A 7,954-nucleotide genomic window follows, 5' to 3' on the forward strand; every position below is an offset into this window, starting at 1 on the left:
ATCACAATCTATGATACCCAGCCTTAAGTAAAGATCACTTGAAGTCAGGCTATGTTTAAGGAAAACGTGGAACATGTTTTTGGTGTACAGTGAAGCTGTCATAATTATGAACGTGTAAGCACCGATGAGTGCTTTGAGTCTTGAGTGTTGACAGGCATCTTTTGAGCGAGATCACTGATTCAATAATATTTACCTTCCGACGCCTCTAATGGGGCCTCAGGAGAAAAGAAATCCGTGAGAGAGATGCCCCTACTCTAACACAACAGCCACGGAGAAGGGAAGCTGCAGGGTTAGGTGTCGTGTAACACATTTTCGGGAATTTTGTGAGCAAGCTGTTAAGTGCAGCCATTATTAAAATTAAATTATATAATCTTACAGTGCCATTACATTAAAAACAAAGGTGTCACTTCTGTATTCCTAATTACTTACTATACCTTAGTATTATCTACAGTCTGCAGTTACTTCTGTCGTAGTTTTTTATCTTCATCCAAGGACATCTTTCCACTGCTTTTAGGAAGAAAGGAAGGAAGAGACAGAGAAAAACATCCATGTGAGAGAGAAACATCAATCAGTTGCCTCCCTCTTGCACGTGCCCAGACAAGGGATCACACACACCAAGACTGGAGATCACATGCACCCAGACTGGGGATTGAACCCACAACCCAGGGAAGTGCCCCAACAGGGAATTAAACTCACAAGCCCTTGGTTAGCCGACAACGCTCCAGTCAGGCAAACCACACCGGCCAGGGCCTTTCTGTCCTGTCTTTGTGATTCAAGCATCGCATGATGCTCTGCTAACGCCCATCTCCTCCCAACTCTGCATTCAGTGACATCACCTAACAGTCTGAAATTGGCCGTGGTGGGAGTATTTACACCAAACAAATTAGCAAATTGGACATATCAAGGCTTGATTCATTGTTTTATTGCTTACAGAGACAGGGTTTGGCAAACACAGCCAGTGGGCCAAATTCAGCCAGTGGTCCATTTCTGTAAAACTTTACTGGAAAACTGTCACGCCCATTTGCTTGGGTGTCTATAGCTGCTACAGTGGCAGAGTTGGGATGGGATGAGAACAGCCATCTGACTCACAGATCCTAAAATATTTCCTATCTGGCCCTTAATGGAAAATGTTTGCCAACCCCTGATCTGGACTGAAAAACCAGATAAACTATTAATAATACAGCTTAAACATAAAAAGGAGTCATGTATGTAGCCATTACATGAGACTAGCATGAAAACTTGTAAAAATATTTTTCCGGGATTCAAAAACTATTATCTAGTTCAGCAAAAATTGTTCATGTGATTGACAAGTGAGTGAGCTTTCCATATATGTAATACTGAAATTGAAAAAATTTTCATTTGATGAATATAATTTGTTTGAGGCTGAGAAAGAGTTTAACAATAGGCTTGATATCCGATTTAATGACAATAAATGTATTAGGAAAAGAATTAGCAGATCAAGACGCAACTTGGTCAAATCATGATTGAATTGCAATAACAGGTTGCCTATGGATATAAGAATTTGGCAAAAATCTACGAAAGCATTCTGTGAGAATCAATTGGCTATTATACATTTTATTATTTGTAAATTAAGTGCTATATATTCTTAATATTAGTAAAATTAGTAATAGAGTTACATATTTACATATATATGCATATGATAACATGTTAAACATTTGCCAGCCCACCACCCATCACTCTCTGACAAGCATATAACTGTTGTGTTGCCCCAGTGACATTGGAGACCTAAGCTGTTGCTAACGACTGCCCCCTGTAGAGCCAACCAGGCAATGAAAATCGGACAATAGACAGAAGTAAATTGAACAGTAGCAACTCTGGACAGGGTCGCAGACAAGCCCTGACCCCCAAAGAGTCATAAACATCATATCCTTCTCAGATGCATCCAACTGAAGGAGTCTCTGGTGTGATTAACCCACCTGAGACCAGAGGCAAGGAAAGTCTGGAGTCAGGTGGCTGGTACCTGTGTCGATTAAAAATAAAAAATGCTGTTACAAACAACTCCAGAAGCTCCGTGACTCACGGTCTTATTTCTTACTCACCTCACGGCCCATTGCAGTTGAGGATTGGAGGTAGAGGCTCTGCCTGGGTTCTTTCCATCAAGTGGCTTCACAATCTCATGGGGAGTCTTGTGTTTGGTTGCCCATTAGGAGAGTATGTACTGTGGTTTCAATAGGTGGTTTTAGGGGTTAGGCCTGGAAGGGGCGTGGAACACTTCCAGGCCACATCTCCTTAGCCAGGATCCAGTTGGCAGGGGAGACTGGGAACAGGTTGCCTTCCCACATGCCCAAGAGGAAGACGAGTGGGGAATTTGTGAACACATGGTAGTGCCTCTGTCACTACCCCCTTTTTTCTCCTTCACCTAGAAAGTCCCAGTGTACACAGGACAGCACCCCTTTCAATGTGCATGCTGATGGGGATACTTGATTTTGTTGAATGACATGGTAAACTTGAAATGACTTGGCTAACCTAGTTGAGAGACACCCATTGCAGACACGCAACCTTTTAGACGGTCCCCGGGTTTTCCAGTGTCTGCGTGTGGCTGAGAAACGATGGGAGGTGTGCAGTACAAGGTTAACATACGAGCTGAAAGGGATTTTCTGGTTCTGATAGAATTGCTTTAGACTTTCATTTTACAACATAATTTTACTCAGAGTACTCGGCCGATCAATGCATTTAGGTCAGTGCCGTCCTTTAGGATATTGCCGTCTCTTGATTTGTTTTCAGAACTTCATATTTAGGTGAGGGGGAGTGGATGATAAAAAGAAGTATTAGGAGAAATGTATAAAGTGTGGACAATATGAAGGTGATGGCCAAGAATAGACACCCTGGTGACCAGAACTGCATCATTACAATGGCCAATGGCACAGACAAACGTGCAGTAGTGGGGACCAAGGGCACTGTGCTTGCCTCTGTGTATTCGGTGTCTGTGTGTGTCTGTGGGGATGCAAATGACTTGCAGAACTCTACTTCTGGAGCGTGATTCTAAGGAGAGCACAGGAGGTGTGTGCTCCTGGAACGACGTCAAGCACACAGGCCACCTTTCCCTTCCCCACCTGGGAGCCAACAGTGACATGTATGTGCGGGAGGTGCTTCCACGTGCCTCTCCCATCTGCTCCCCCGGCTTTGAACAGAATGGAAGTGCTGAGAAGCACGGCAAAGCCAGAGCCACCGCTGTCAGTTGGCCCAAGGACACCCGCCCGCATGGTGCTTGGCACAAACCAGGTCGTCCACACTCTGACGAGGGCAGGAGTCTGGGCCTGCCCACTCCAAGAGTTGCACATGCGCTGAAGGGCTATTTTTTCCTAAGGGTCTCTCCTGAGTAGAACAAAGAGGCCATGAAAAGAGAGAGACCGTTGAGAACCCAGAAACTGGAGTGTAGGTCCTCTCTAGCAGGCATTAGGTCCCTGGTTTAGTCCCCTGTTTCTTAGCCAGGGGAAGGGCCTCACCTGTGGAGTGCTTGCCTGCATTCCTCTTCTGGGTCTCTCCTGGTGTAGTTCTGCCATCTGTCACATGGAGTATTCTGGGAGAGGCCTTCCTATTCCTGTAACCTGCAGAGGGATGACAGATGAGCGTGGGGGAAGAGAAAACCCAGGGCCCCCTCTCTGAGTGGGCTCGTGTGACTTCAAGTGAAGCGGGCCTCCTGGCACATGAGCTTTGGAAAAAGGTGCACTCCCATGCCAAGGGCTGTATCTTCCCTACTGTGCTTCTGTTTCTCATGTCTTCTTTCCCTTGTATTTATTTTTTGGTAAAAGCAGAGAATCCTACTCCTAAGGAAAGAAGAAAATTGGAAGTAGGGATGTGGGAGAATTTGACTACAAAAAAGCAGCACAAGAGAATTTTAGGGGTGAGAGCTGTTCTGTATCTGGCTGTGATGGTTACGTAACTCGATGTATTTATCGGAATTCGTGGAGCTCTACACCAAAGAAAGCGACACCTGCTCTTTACAAAGTGTATGGTCCATTTGTAAAGCTTCCCAACATGTTACTAGCCCTTGTAGCTCCCTTTATGAAAAAGATAATAATGCCAATTAAAGGGACAAGAAAATGTCTATTTAACTTGACTGAATTGTCCGATCCCATCCAACAGGGTAGCCCTGGTCTCACACGGCTATAGAGACTTGAAATCAATAATCAAACCATGTCAGGCTTTAAGTGTAGAGTACACATGAGACCTCCAAGACTTCATTCAAAAGCAGTAAAATAGGTCATTAATATTTGTATAAATTGATTGCATGTTGAGATGGTAAAATTTTGGATACAGATAATTAAATTAAATATACTATTAGGATTAATTTCATTAGTTTATTTTAACTGTTTTAAATAGGACTACTAGGAAATTTAAAGTTACATCCGTGGCTTGCATGTTTCCATTGGAGAGTGTTGGCAGGCACTGTGCACTGGAAATAAGCAGGGTTGTCCTGGAATTAGCAATTTGTCTGGATACTCCCTTGCTAGCTGCCCCCTCTCCACCCTAATTTCATTCTCATTGCCCAGCGCTTTGTTCTTGGCCACCAGCTATTTCTTTTCTAGGTTCCACTTCTTATTGAGACTTGAGCATCAAATGACTCTTGAATTGATATCTCCAATCCAACATCTATCAAACCCAGTGGCTCTCCAACCAGGGCTGATGTCATCCCCGAGAGGACAACATTTGGCAATGTCTGGAGACACTTTTAGTTGTCACAACTTGGGTAGGGAGGATATTACTAACATCTAGTCTGTAGAGACCAGAGATGATGCTAAACATCTTACAGTTTCCAGGACAGCCCCCCAACAAAGAACTGTCCAACCTGAAATGGTAATGCCTCTGAGGCTGAGAAACCCGGATGAACATTTGTCAGTCTGCTCATTGATATGACAAATGTTTATTGATATCCTACCTGTGTGTGGATGATGCTGAAGAGTGTTGTAGAAAATCAAGAAGTACTCTATCTACAAAGATAAAGTAGACATGGATCCTGCATTCGCCGTATTTACAAAGATAAAGCATTAGTTTGAAGGGAGTAGGTAGGCAATCGATAATGTCATAATAGGATACTGTGGTAAGCAGAAGTACAAGTATGGACAGTTTCTCAACTATACTCTTCGTTTGCAAAAGCTGACATGATATTTCTACCTGGATATCAACACAGCTAAAACGTAACTCATCCAAGTTCCCTACAGCAAACTCTTCTTTTCTAAGCGTGCTATTGTTATTTTAACCTACTTGGTTAGAAAGTTGGGAGATACCTTTGACTATCTCCCCTGGCTTTTCCATCTCTTACCAAGATTTTTAAAAATTCTAATTTAGTCACACAAATAATTTTGCTTACTTTTCTTGTTTCCCAACTGTGGGTAAACAATTTTAGGAGCATATAAGTGCATTAAAAAGTATGAATATACAATAGAATCCCAATATGTAATCTGGTGGAAGAGGTGTGTGATCTCTTGAAATGCTGAAAAAAGATGACCGTCACACAGGTTGTACATAGCGGCAAATAAATAATACAGATAAACATTATTGAAATTCTGAGGAAAATATGTCTAATCTAGGCTTCCCATTGCTTGATTATTAAAATAGTATCCTCTACTCTCTGCTCTAAACCCCTAATGTAATTTTCCATTTAATTTTCCCAAAACATGTCTTGTATTGTGACCTATCTCCTGCTCCGATCTGAAGTCTGTAATGATTTCTTCTTCCTTAAGGTATTAAACGCTCAGCTCCTCTCCCCACCTTCAAAGGCATTCTAACGTTTGACCCAACTCTGCCTTTAGTTCCCTCTCCCCGCGCTGCAAACCCCACGCCAGCCAAGCGCCCGTTCCCTAGCGCCCGCCTCCACGGCTTTTGGACCAGTGTTTTCCATTCCTTTGTCAGCATCAACTCGAGCCTTCTCTCCGGGTCCCTCTCAGTCTTCTCCTTGAAGCTTTCCTTGCCCCTCTAGGGCCCAATCTTTCCCTTCTTTTAATTCCTTTCACTCAGAATAGACACTGTCCAACACTGAACAAGCTTGTTCTCTGGAAATTGCCTTCATAACCCACACTATCCAACACTAAATGTTTTTACTCTCGCGGAAGAAAGAAGCCACGTCGCAGTGTCTTTTCAGTTCCCGAATTCACCTAAAACAGTCCTCAGCAGAGATTCAGTGCCTACGTCCTACTCAAAAAACACAGTCGTCAATGTGCCTTTGGAGAAATATTTCTATGTATGTGACTGCTTCTTTTATACACGCAGATCAAGTATACCTTCCGTATAAATGTCGCACTTCAAAGCAATTGACTACACACATATTCTAATTTTCAGACTTTTCTAGTCCTCCATTTTAAGAATTTCTTTGAGAGCCTGTGGCACATTCCTTTAATGTATTCAAAGAGTATCAGCATTAATTCTGTGCAGGTGAACTTGGCTTTTTAAGTGGCATTTAGAGCCATGTCAGAGGATTACGTTGAGTGAAGCTGGGTAGTTCCACAACTGGTGTAAAAAAGAGGTGTGTGCAGAAGCCGGAGACTCACTTCTCCTGTCGATGTTGACCTGTGTCTGTAGGTAGTTACAAACAAATGCTGGAGTTCTGATTCCCAGTGGGACTCACCAGCATCACGGGCAAAAAGACTTGTGTGGCAACCTTTGTCCACCCTGTTTGCCGCTTTGTGCTACTCTTTACGCCAACTTCCCTTCACCAACGAAGGACACACTTAGGTGAGAAAAACGGGACTTACAACTCCTTAGAGCCCCGCTGCCTCCAGGGCAGCCACAGGCACCCACTGACTGGGTGGTGGTGGACGGCTGCAGCCCTGTTCAGGTTTCCATTGACGAGCTTTAGGGTGCAGCGACCTCTCAGCGAAGCTGGAAGACAGTAGTAGATGGCAATCAAGCAAGACTTCAGAAGGAGGGTAAGTGCTGCTGTAAAAGGGGAGCTCCCTTTGCTGGGAAAAATGAGACTGAGTCAGTCACTCGGTCAGTCTCTGTGAGTGTGTGAGTGTGTGTGTGTGTGTGTGTGTGTTAGAGGATAGAGCAGAAAGATTCACAGACATGGGCCAGATAAACTGAATACAATAATGCCAACATTTAGACTTTTATCACTATGTAGATTCAGCACCCATCGGTCCAACTCCCATCACAGTTGGCTGCTTTGGTATATAATAACAAACTGAATTTTAGGTATCCTCTTGGCATCCCAGTCTTTTTTGGGGCACTGTGCTATCTTATGGGGCATAGGTGTCAATCAGAGGGGAGAGAGAGAAGGTGCCAACATGAGAGTAGGCACACGACTTAGACCAAAAGGTTCAGCGCCAAGGAGCCCGAGGGCCAGGACACCGACTAAGGCTGTTGGTGAAGCTGCACAGGTTCCTGACCAGATGAGCCAACTCCACCGTCAAGCAACTGGAGAGGTTGTTCATGAGTCGCACCCAAAGGCCGCCTCCATCCCTTTCTGGGATGATGCAGAAGATGAAGCTTCCTGGCCAGGAGGGAAGTCCCGCTGTAGGGACTATAACTGCAGATGTGCATGTCCAGAAGGTGCCCAAACTGAAGGTGTGTACACTTTGTGTGAGCAGCCCCACTGGGAGCTGCATCCTCAAGGCTGGAGACCAAACCCTCTCTTTGGACCAGCTGGCCCTGGACTCCCCCAACGGCTGTGACACCATCTTGCTCTCTGGTCCTCACGAGGGTGCAGAGGGGTACAGGCATTTCAGCAAGGCCCCAGGAACCTCCCACTGGTGCGCCAAGCCCTGTGTGCAATCCAAGGGCTGAAGTGCAAGTGCGCGTCCTTCTGTCTACACGAAGTAACCCCAGATGCTACCTTGTTATTAAAAATATTTTGGATGCTGAAAAAGAAAAAAAGCAGAGGGAAGAAAGTGCTTTATTGTGTTAATGTTTCTTATCACACATTATTTCTTTTAATCCTCACAGTGACCGTATGAGGTAAATACAGTTGTCTTCGTTTCCACAAAACAGGGAG

At 44.4% G+C, this 7,954-nt stretch overlaps 1 pseudogene; it reads left to right on the forward strand.

Annotated features, from left to right (window-relative positions):
• Positions 1 to 2,969: 2,969 nt before the first annotated feature.
• Positions 2,970 to 7,746, forward strand: LOC112313745 (large ribosomal subunit protein eL18 pseudogene; annotated as a pseudogene).
• Positions 7,747 to 7,954: the final 208 nt, after the last annotated feature.

Source organism: Desmodus rotundus, chromosome 13, assembly GCF_022682495.2.
Source record: "Desmodus rotundus isolate HL8 chromosome 13, HLdesRot8A.1, whole genome shotgun sequence".
Classification (NCBI taxonomy): domain Eukaryota; kingdom Metazoa; phylum Chordata; class Mammalia; order Chiroptera; family Phyllostomidae; genus Desmodus; species Desmodus rotundus.